The following is a 12229-nucleotide window of genomic DNA, read 5'->3' as shown; positions in this document are numbered from 1 at the left end:
TGAAGGCTTTGCCACACTCCTTACAAAGGTAACCTTTCTGTCCAGCATGGATTGTCTTACTGATATGTAGTCTTGGTGACTGACTAAGTATGTTCCCAGGTTCATTGCGTGTGCATGCGCTATTTCCCACATGAGTCCTCTTCTGATCACCAGCACTGGAGGACTGGTTACGTATTTCCCCACATGCGTCATATTTAGAGTGATTTTCTCCTAAATGTATACTCTTATGTGTAATGAGGTTGGCGCTTTGATCAGAGACCTCCCCACATGGATGCCATTCACCACCGTAGTCTGGAATAGGAGTCCCCAGGTGTGCTTGACGCCCCTCACTGTCCCCATCCTTGTTCCGGTCCCTAATTAAATGTCCATCCTCAAGGGCACTACCTTTGTATCCATCCACTGACCCTCTTTGGATAGAAGTTCCTATAAACCCTTTTGAAAGGAGGTTGTCAGATTCATTTGCAAATACAGCTGAAAGATAAAAATGAAAGTAAACCATTCCACTTGCTACTATCTGATGCTTAGAATTAGAATTTGTCATACCCAAAACTGAAATCAGAAAAAATCAACTTCAGGAAAAAGGAATCATTACTTTTTCTTTTTCTTAAAATACTTATCTTTTTTAATGTTTATTTTTGAGAGATGGAGAGAGAGTGTGAGAGAGGAAGGGGCAGAAAGAAAGAGAAACACAGAATCTGAGGCCGCCTCCATTCTCTGAGCTGTCCGCACAGAACCTGATGGGGAACATGAATCCACAAACGATGTGATCATGACCTAAGGTAAAGTCTGACACTTGACTGAATGAGCCACCTAGGAGCCCCAAATATTGAATTTTCTACATCACTCTGATTGTATGTTAATGTAATCCCCATATTTTTTAATAATATTGTTGGCATATTTCACAACTTTGATGTTGTTTCTATGTTTAGAAATGAAAGGCTTTGGGGTGCGTGGGTGGCTCAGCGAGGGTTGTGTGTCTGACTCTCGGTTTCAGCTCAGGTCCTCATCTCATCCTTTGTGAGCTCCAGCCCACATCCCCGTCTGCACTGACAGTGTGGAGCCGGCCTGGAATTGTCTCCTGTCTCTCTGCCCCTCCTCCCCTCTCTCTCTCCATCTCTCAGTAAATGGGAAAAAGGAAACCTCACAAGAAATGAACGTTTTTGCTTGCTTGATGCTGAAAATTGAGTTATACCCTGAAATTCTGTGTAATAATATCTTTTAAGTGCTAAATACATATGGGCTTTCATTAGAGATTTCCGGGGTTGATATTGATGAATAAACGTTGCAATTTTGCTCTGCATTAAGACCTGCTAATAAATCAAAATAGGCCCTCTTTCATGGTCACACACTGAGATTTTAGTCTTAGAGATGCAGAGGTGGGTAGGTGGCTCAGTAGATGAAGCGTCGGAGTTGGGCTCAGGCCGCGATCTCAGAGTCTATGAATTGGAGCCTTGGGGAGGACTCTGTGCTGACAGCTCGGAGCCAGGAGCCTGCCTCTAATTTGGTGTGTCCCTCATTTCAGCCCTCAATGCCTGCTCTGTCTTTCAAAAATAAACCCTAAAAACGATATTTAAAAGTTTTTGATACAATGAATCATAATGTAATCTCATATACAACTATTCAGAACGTGAAAACATACATGACAAAGTCACAGGAACTTCCTATTATACATGACAAAATTATAAAATTATTCAATGATTAAGGAAAATGAATAGAGATTTTAATATAGGCTGCAAGCTTTTAATTCTAAATGTTCTATCTCCCTTGTGACATTAATTTATGTAGAAATTCCAGGGAAATAAGAGATTTAAATCATTTTATGATTGAGGAAAGGAACATATAGAGTGGAAATTGTGTATTTTAGTTAATACCATCAAAAATGACCTTTACTTACTTTTGTAAGTTTACTTTAATTAATTTTGAGAAGGAGACCAGTAGGGGAGGAGCAGAAAGGGAGACAGGATTCCAAGGTTGCTCTGTGCTGTCATCACTGAGGCCTGGGTGGGAATCAGACTCACTGACTGTGAGATCATGACGTCAGCTGAAGTCAGATCCTTCAGCAACTGATCCACACTTGCGCCCCCAAAATGAACTTTTGAAGTGAAAGAAAGGGTTAGATTTTCTCATTTTAGGGAGGTGCTTTCTCAGCTGATGAAACTGGTGGGTCTTAATTTTGTATGATTAGGATTACAGCCTCCATATATTGGAAAGCATTAAGCAGAATTTAGATGGGCTCTGTCCCCACTGTTCCTGGGATTTCTGCACCAAATCCCAATATGCCTACTGCTACCCTGACGCCCTTCTCACTCAAGGCAAGCACTCAGAAATGAATGAATATAGACTTCCTCAGAAACACAGAGAATACTCCAAGCCCTCAAAGCAATGGAGAGCCAAGGAGATTATGGAGGCCCTCACTGTGGACGTGAAGGACCTTTAAGTGGAACTGAAGGAGAATCCTTAGAGATTTGTGAGGGTGTAATGTATTGGAAAGCAGATGTGCCACTGTGAAACGTATTGACATAAAACTAGGTTTTACAAACTGATTTCCATTCCAGAAAGGCTGCTCAAATCACACTGTATGGTCTTTCTTCATCCTTCACATTTGGACCTCACCTCTGTCATCTGCCTCATTCATTCCCACCTACCTAAGTATGAGGCTACTGTCTCCTTTCTCTTCACATCCCATAGCTCCCTCTTTTGTTCTAAAAAGACGACCAGGTCTGGCTTTGACACAACAAGACCTGTTTGTTAGGACAAAATAGAGAATTGCGGGAGATTCTAGCTTTCTACCCAGTATTGGACTCAGTAGGGAAAAGAGGACATTCTGGAATTCTGGAAAATCATGCCCAAATGCTGTTGCCCAATAGCCCCTGTGTAACACACAGGATGGATTCCCGAGTTTCACTTCCTGATCTCCACTTCTGAGTCTTACCACTACCAGCATGAGTAGAAATTCATATTGAAGAAGGAAATATCATTTTGTGCCACTGAATACGTAGAAATGCCATCCATCTATGAAATGATGATGTGACTCTAAGGAAGGGAAAACTCACCTGAAAGGAAACATCATGAAGACTTTCCTCTACATCTGCCAACCCCTCCTTCTTTCTTTACTGTAGGGATTTGAATCCCAGGCATGCAAGAGAAAGCTTCTAAGAGAGAGTCTCCACAGCAAGGAATAAAACCCTTGAGTGGGGCTTGGGAAATCTAGAGGGAGTTAGCCTCACCCAAGAAGACGAGGTGTCCGTAGGTCTCTAACATCACATCTCTGTACAGTTCCCACTGACTGTGGTTCAGGCATCCCCACTCCTCCTGAGAGAATATGACGGCCACATCCCTGAAGGTCAGCAGTCCCTGCAACAAACACCACAGTTACCAAGTGCACACAGCAGGAGGTCATAATGGTACCTAAGATGCAGGAGGGAGATCATGTCACCAGCTGGACCCCATGACCCTATCCACACTGCTTACCTGCATGTGCCCACAGACCTCAGTCCCTTATTTTACTTAGCCTCTTATTGACACCTCTCTTTTACTACGGAAAAAACACCCATGAGCTCAGTGCGCTGTGGTGGAAATATGTAAGGTAATGACTGCCCTGGAGAAGAGCTGAAGTGGCTCAGTTTGGGCTTAGCCCGTGAGTCACATCTATGCAGATGAACATCAGAGGAAAGCATGGAGTGAACACAGTTACTTTTCAAAATGTTTATTTCCTAAAAGAGAGAGCACAAGTATGGGTGTTGCAAAGAGAAGAATTCTAACCAGGCTCCATGCTCAGGAAGGAGCTTGACTTGTGGCTTGATCTCAAGACTGTGAGATCCTCACTTGAGCCTAAATCCAGAGATGGAAGCTTCAGGGACTGAGCCACCCAGGAGCTCCCTTCCAAGTCATTTTAAGACATAGATCACGGCCCAAGGAGGAGCACAACTGCCATTTACTATGTAGCAGACAGAAAAATGTAAAGAACTGTGTTCTTAAGGCTCAAGTGCAATTGTATCCCCAGCCTCCCATTTCTAAATATCCACCCTAACCCTAAATACATGGAAACCATTCAGGGGCGCTTCAATGGCTCAGTCTTCTGCCTCTTGGTTTCAGCTCAGGTCATGATCTCACAGTTTGTGAGTTCGAACTGGCATCAGTGCTGATGGTGCAGGGACTGCCTGAGATTCTCTCTGTGCCTCTCTCCTGCCCCTCCTCCGCCCTTTCTGTCTCTCAAATAAAGTTAATAAATTAAAAAAAAAAAAGGAAACCATTCCCCTTCCTCTGTGAGTCTCTAGTTTTGAAGTTATACCTTGTGATCTCCTTATTTCTTGCAAATAAATTTTCCTTTGTCTGACATCCCTGCCTGGTAGAATTTTCATGATTCATCAAGGACTAAACTTCTGTTCGTTCAGTGACATTAGGAGTACTGGGCTTGGCTTAGATGAATTTCTTACTTTGTGCAGTAAGACATTGGGGACACCGTATATGCTCTAATATGTTTTTTAACTTTGAGGTATAAACTGATATAAATATTGGCTTATTCAAGACAATTTGTAAAATAAAGGCATCAACACAGGCATGCACAGTTTATTTTTTTAATAGAAAGATAGAGAAAGCGCAAGCAGGGGAGGGTCAGAGAGAGAGGGAGACACAGAATCCGAAGCAGGCTCCAGGCTCTGAGCTGTCAGCACACAGCCTGAGGTGGGGCTTGAACCCACAACCACGAGATCATGACCTGAGCCAAAGGCAGACCCTTAACTGACTGAGCCAGCCAGGCACTCCCTAGGCATACACACTCCTGCATTCTGCCTTTACATCAATGGCACAGGTGGTGTCTATTTGTAAAACAATTTTGTGACTGTTTAGTTTTGAAAGACAGTACATGTGTCTATGGTATTAAACTATCTTTGCGATTGTCTATTTATTTTTGAAGGAGAGAGAGACAGACTATGAGCAGGGAAGGAGCAGAGAGAGAGAAAGACACAGAATCCAAAGCGGGCTCCAGGCTCTGAGCTGTCAGCACAGAGCCCAACACAGGGCTCAAACTCATAAACTGAGAAAGCATGTCCTGTGCTGAATTTGGAATCTCAGCTGAGTGGGTCATGTGGTGTCTCTTTCTCAATGGAAAGTTTTGATGAGTTACAGATATACTTAGCATATTCTAACATGAATCAGAATTCACCTCAGTGCAATGGCCATCTTATTCAAATGCAGATTCTGTTCAGGAGTTCTGGGTAAGGTCAGTGTCCACATTTCCAACAAGGCAGTAGTGTTTGAGTCAAGGGATACATATTTCAATAACAAAGAGTAAGAATTCAATGACAAGAACACTTGGAGGACATGGAACTGAATGGGATTCATAGCAATAACAAGTTCTACTAGACTAGCAAGAAAGGCAACAAGTTTAAAAGCATTTCCTGGTTAATAGAGAGCATCTATCAGTTTCTCATAAAGTCATGGAAAGCAAATTATAATAATCTAAGAGAACACATGATTCATCTATTTTTCGTGAATCTTTTGTCAAGCATCTGGTACACGGTACAGATCAGATTTTATCTCAGGTGAACTGAGCTACAGTCAGTTCCTGTAAAAGGACACACAGGTTAATGCACTCAACGGACCCTAAGTCAATGTTCATACTGGGTCAAACCTGAGAATGATGGTCACAAGGTGTGCACACTAAACCGATCTACCGTTACACCTTCCATGCATACATCCATACCGTTTGCAAGTAGTTATATAAGATTAGAAGTGATAATATAGAAAATTATCAGGGTAACTAAAAACAGTTTTTTTTGGCTTTTTTTAATGTTTTATTTATTTTTGATACAGAGAGAGACAGAACATGAAAGGGGAAGGGGCAGAGAGAGAAGGAGACACAGAACCTAAAGAAGGCTCCAGGCTCTGAGCCAGGTGTCAGCACAGAGGCTGACGCGGTGCTCCAAACCCACAAACGTGAGATCTGACCTGAGCCAAAGTCGGAGCCTTAACCAACTGAGCCATCAAAGCGCCCCTAAAAACCAGTTTTGATGAGTGCGGTGCCTGGGTCAGATACTTAACCACCTTAACCAACTAAGTCACCTAGCACCTTGAAAGCCTTTTTTAAAAATGTTTATTTATTTTGAAAAAGAAAGAATACTCATGCAGGAAAGGAGAAAAAAAGAGAGAGAGAGAATCCCAAGAGCCCTCCTAAGGTTCCCATGAAGCCTGACATTGAGCTCTCTATTATGAGCCTCGAGATCATGATCTGCACTGAATTGAGTGAAGACACAAGTAACTGAGTCATGCAGGCGCCCTTCATTGAAACGGGTGCCTTATTCCAATCATCATTTGTGCTCTCTGGTACTTCAGGATTACTAGGTGCCCAAACATGTTATTTCAGTGAATCGTCACTTTCTAAAAACAGAAAAAAGGACAAACAGGAGTGTGTCTGTGTCATAACTACAAAGAAAATAAAAACCTATGGGAAGAATGACAGACTGACTCAGAACCTCTACTCCCGGAGGTCATTACAGCTACTACACGGAAGTGAGACCCTTCATTGCCCCCACAAAAAGTGACCTCAGATTGGCCAAGAATAAGTAAATGCTCAAGAAAGTATTCTTGAAGCCTTTTGGGTGAGCGAGGCTGACCCTATTAAAGCACAGGGACAGGGTCTGTGGATAGAATGAGCGGCAGTGTGATTGTGAGGAGCCATTGATCACGTACTTTAAGCTTTGGGGTGGACATAAAAGTTCCCAAGGGATTTTCATAGGAAAAGAAAACTCAGTGGATCCTGAGAGTCTGGCTATGGTCAGGTGAAGCTAGCTTTTTGCCTCTAGAAAAGCATTAACATTAAAGCAGTTGTGTATTCCTTGAGCAATATGCTCCTCTGCCAGTCTCCAGTATTTCCCAGTGGGGTTCAAGTTGTAAGAAATTTGAATTTTATCTACATTTCTTGTGCCTTTGTTCTCCTCACCAGAAATGGCTCAAACCAGGGTGCCTGGGTGCTCAGTCAGTTAACCATCTGACTCTTGATTTCAGCTCAAGTCAAGGTCTCATGGTTTTGTGAGTTTAGCCCGGAATTCAGGCTTTCACTGACCCTGTGGAGCCTGCTTGAAATTCATGCACTCTGTCTGCAACTCCACTGCTCCTAGTCTGTCTCTCTCAAAAGAAATAAACTTAAAAAAAAAAAAAAACTAGAAGAAAAGAGAAACGGGGAGAAAGAAGATTCCAGTTTAAATATGATGGTGTTTGGAAATCACTCAGGGAATCTTCCTAAAATCATTTCACCTGATTAGAAGGAAAAATATGAACATTACAGGAGAGAAACATGGCAGAGAGCATAAAACCCCGTAAAATAAGATAACAACATATAACAGGAAACAAATTGATTGCAGTGCCTAAGGCACACCTCCGGACACAGGATCACCCGTGCATTCTTGGGACCCCCAAGCAGTAAATCAGAATATAAACAACGTTAAGGATACAGTGGATTAATACACCCTTCAATCACATAGAGTTTCCATGTCTTGTAGTATCTAGAATATTTTCAAGTATCCTTTCCACATTCTAATAAGAAGGAATATTCTAGGGTATTCTGTGCCTCCTAGCCATCATATGTATTTGTGCATTTTCATAATCCTATTCTACCTAGAGCAGTGAAAGCGTTGATTTCAAACCCAAATAAGAACGGTTCTCCTTAAGTGCAAACCCAGAACCAGATTCCATCAGCAACAGGACACCGGGATGCAACACCCTCCTGTCTGAACCAATCACGAAGGGACTATTTTCAATATGGGCAGGAATTTAAATCAAAGTGACAAGTGTTATTGCCCCATGGAAGCCAGGTTGGAGAGAAGGGAGAGAAGTCTCTGGGGTACAGAGGAGGAGTGTTCTAAACACCTGACCTTGAGTATCATTTCTGAGAAGCTTAAAAATTAGGTGAAAGCATAAAGCAGAACCATCAGAACCAAAAAAAAAAAAAAAAAAATCTTTTTTTTTTTTTTTTCCTTTTGTAGCAGGATTCTCCCACTGAGGCTTTTCTTTCCAGGAAAAAACTTTATTCCTCCTGGCACCTCTCAGCTGGTTTTGTACCCAAAGAACTGAGCCCTGAACACCACATGGCATAGTTTTTTATATATGTTGTGCTCCCAGATACGGTCACACACAAACATGCAGTGCAGGCACGTGGTCTCTTATTACAAGGTCAAGACGGATGTTGTCAGGTATTCATGGAGCCAGGTTGTCTGGATCGTTTTTATTGTTTCATTCTTTAGGCAGGACACAGAGAGAAAGAGAGAAAGAGGGAGGGAGAAAGAAAAAAATGCAAACTGAGGGAGAAAAACGGAGAGAATGAGAATCTTCACTAGGCTCCAAGTGCAGCAGGAATCCCGACTCAAGGCTGGATCACAGGTCTCTGGGATCATGGCCTGAACTCAAATGGGGAGTCCGATGCTCAACTGGCAGAGACACCCAGGTCCCCACAATTTCTACATGCGTGAAATTTTCAGAGAAAAAGACAAGGGGGCCTCCGGCCAGGGGCACAAGGCTTACCTGAGAACTGGCCATTTCTTCTTTCATCTTCTCCTCTATGTTTCTTTCTCAGAAGATCTTTGTGGAGAAATCCCAGCTCAAGGAGGAGAAATTTGTCTGAAAAGCCAGCAAAACAGTCTCTTCTCTGGTAAACTGCTTGCCTCCAGGCAGGACTTTCAAATGCAGAGAAGGTACAACTTCCCAGCTTTCCTGTCAGGAACAATTGAGAAACTATGAGCTCCTACATGAAGGCCCATCTCTGAGATTGCCTTCTCTGTTTTTTTTTGGGGGGGGCACCCTGTTGAGAGGCACCTTGGACTCAGGGTTGAGTGAACATTCCTGGTGAGGGTAAGGCAAGTGTGCCAAGTGTCTTGTCGCCAGGCAGCGACCACTATTTACCCTCCTGGAACTATCATTTCTGCTTGGGCACCAACCCTCGGACTGCTTTGCTGATTGGTGTCAGGAGCCGCCTGCCCCCCTGCCCTGGCCCTGAGGCGTGATTGCACCTGGTCAGGGAAAAGTTGAGCAAACTAGATACACCCTAATGCGACTAAGGCAAGCCACCCAGAATTTTCCTCCTAGCCCAGCAGTTAACTGATAAGTGACTTTTTTGCACTCCTGGATGTCGTTGCAAGTCACTGTTGTGATAAATGTCAAAATGTATCATTCGTCTTGGGACAGTGAGAGCAGACATTGTGTCTCCTGGGGATCCTGTTTTTCTGGGGACCTTCTCTTAGAGCTATAAACAGCCTACTGACCCTTACTCATGAAAAACTGACCTTTACCAAAGAATACTGTTTGCCTCAAGGCTAAAGAACGCTTTCTCGGGCTCTACCGGAGGTTTTGTATATTTTACTCTTCTGCATCCTATGGGAAAAAAAAGTACGCTTGAAAAATACGTGCCCTTCCCATATAATAGCATGAGTGCCTGTAGCTGTTTTTTTGACCATCATTACGACGAAGATTAGAATTGTAACTTCTGCTGAATCCCCGATCTGCAAAATTGTGTTGAAAAGTTATTTATGAGAAATCATTTACTAACATACCCTGCTCTTTCTGCTCCTTGTACCTCTCACTATAAATAAAGCTAGAGAATCTGACAGAGCAGAGATGCCTGCCTGGTGATCACAAAGAAACGTGAGCTATCTCACTCCCTTTCGCTGACACCATCCATCCTTCAGGGACCCCTGGACCTGTGGGAGCTGGACTCCGGCACCTACCTTCCCACAGAAGCCCACAAACTCTGCTTGAGCACAGAAAAAGGCTGCTACTTGGACCTGAACCTCCCCAACTCCTCTGTAGGAGATTGCTACCTCTCCTTGTTGAAAACTCTGCATTCAACTTTCATACTTTTTTTTTTATAGTATGTATTTCTTTTTTGGGAGACAGAGACAGAGCATGAGCAGGGGAGGGGCAGAAAGACAGGCAGTCAGATTCTGAAGCCTGCTCTGGGCTCTGAGCTTGAGCACACACCCAATGCGGTGCTCAAACCCACAAAGCCTAGGATGATGACCTGAGCCAAAGTCAGGTGGCTAAACAACGGAGCCACCCCAGTATCTTTCAACTCTCATAAATTAATGGGAAGCCTTCCTGCCTGTCCATGCACCCCACTTAGAATTATGATTGAAAAGGAGAAGATTTCAGTCCCTCATTCTTCCCCGCTCTCTTTCCCCCTTCCTCTCCCCATGGTCCCCTGCCAGGTTTCTCCTGTTAGACCTATGAATGCAAACATATGGTATCTATCCTTCTCTCCCTGATTTATTTTGCTTAGCATGACACCCTCAAGGTCCATCCACTGAAAAGGAACCATGGACTGAAGGGGGAGAGGGATGGAGGGGGTGATGGTAATGGTGGGGGGCACTTGTGGGGAGAAGCACTGGGTGTTATATGGAAACCAAATTGACCATAAACTATTATTTAAAAAAAAAAAAAGGAAAAGGAGAAGATTCGGTAGGCAGAATGGGAAAGATCAGGACCTGAGGTCTCTGGGTGGGGAAAAGCATTTAGAACAATGCTAGGAGGGTCTGATCACAGCAAACCCCCTCAGGTGTAAGGTTCCTCTTAAATATTTGACAGACACCACCTACTGCCCCTCAGGTTCCCCTCAGGAATTTGACTAAAGAGCTAACCAAAAATTAGTAGTAGATCATAAAACCTAAGACCCACAGGGAACTGTCTGGCCTTAGACCACCCCTCATACACTTGAAATGAGACAATCAGGAGTGGAATCCTGACACCTACAGTTATTAGGCCAATAACAGAGGACTTGAGGAGGGACAAGGGCAGGGTACAAAGGGCGGGAGAGACCTGAACCTCATAAAACAATGATCCTTGCCTACTGTCTTGGATGTTCACCCTCTAATGCCCCCTCTCTGTACACAGAGCTTTCCTACAATCTCCCTCTCTTATACTCTAATCAACTTTGGCCTGTTGCTCATTTTGGGTCTGGTTCTTCCTTCTTGGAAGGGAATTACCTGGGGTTACAGTGAAAAAATCCTGCACAGGATCCCCTGGAGCACTTCGCTAAAACAACACTGTTGTATCCACCCACCGACCTGAGGGAATCTGAGGGAGAGGGCAACAGCAAGGATCCTTCTGGAAACTCAGCAGGGGATCCTCCTGGGAAGCACTAGGGGAGGTGAAATAGCACAGTAACTGAGGCTCCCCTGGTTGTTGCCCAGATTAAAACCCAGGCCTTCTCCACTGGTCAGAGTTTGAGGAGATTCACACATTCTCCCTCTTTCTGCTACACAGAGGGAGACACTCTTCCACATGGAACTTTCCCTCATGCATGCAAATGTCTCTTACAAAGGAAACTTGTCCTGGGTCTCAGAGTTTTTCCTTTGTTAGTTGAAAACAATACTTATGGCAAAAAGACATAATTTGAGGTGACACACTGCTGCCCTTCAGCAAGAAAGTTTATTTTCCTAAGTCACTGCCAAATAGTTTTCCAAATATAATTTCTTTTTTAAAAATTATTGGGCGCCTCAGTGGCTCAGTCGGTTAAGCCTCAGACTTAGGCTCAGTTCAGATCTCACGTTTGTGGGTTCGAGCCCCGCCTCAGGCTCTGTGCTGACAGCTGGCTCAGAGCCTGGAGCCTGCTTTTGGTTCTGTGTCTCCTTCTCTCTCTGCCCCTCCCCCTCTCATGCTCTGTCTCTCTCTGTATCAAAAATAAATAAAACATTAAAAAATTAAAAATTATTATTTCTGTCATAGAGAGAGAGTGAGAAAGAGAGAGAGTGCACGAGCAGGGGAGGGGCAGAAAGGGAGACACAGAAGCTGAAGAACGCTCCAGCCTCTGAGCTGTCAGCACAGAATCTGACAGGGGCTCCAACTCGTGAACTGCGAGAACATGACCTAATCCAAAATCGGGTGCCCAAGCGAGGGAGCCACCAAGGCACGCTTAGAGGGTACTTTTTAAAACTCCCATCGACAATACATGAAAATTGTAACCTAAGTGTTCATTACCTTCACTGAAATTTGGTGTTACTCTGTCATTTTAAAAGGGTCTTTTTTGATTTTCTGTGTGTTCTGTCCTGTTTTGTTCTGTTTTGTTGCGATTCTAGTAAATCTTGAATGGTTTCTCACAAAATATGAAATCGTCTTCCTACAGATTTTCATGGTGACTAAAATTGAAATCGCTTAAAATTACAAAGTAGAAACAGAAATCAAAACGACTGCATTTAAATACAGCATGGGTTGATATTAACCTAAGTAACCTTGTTTTTCTTTG

This window comes from Suricata suricatta, chromosome 5 (genome assembly GCF_006229205.1).
Source record: "Suricata suricatta isolate VVHF042 chromosome 5, meerkat_22Aug2017_6uvM2_HiC, whole genome shotgun sequence".
Taxonomy (NCBI): Eukaryota; Metazoa; Chordata; class Mammalia; order Carnivora; family Herpestidae; genus Suricata; species Suricata suricatta.
Note: the sequence above shows the minus strand (reverse complement) of the source record.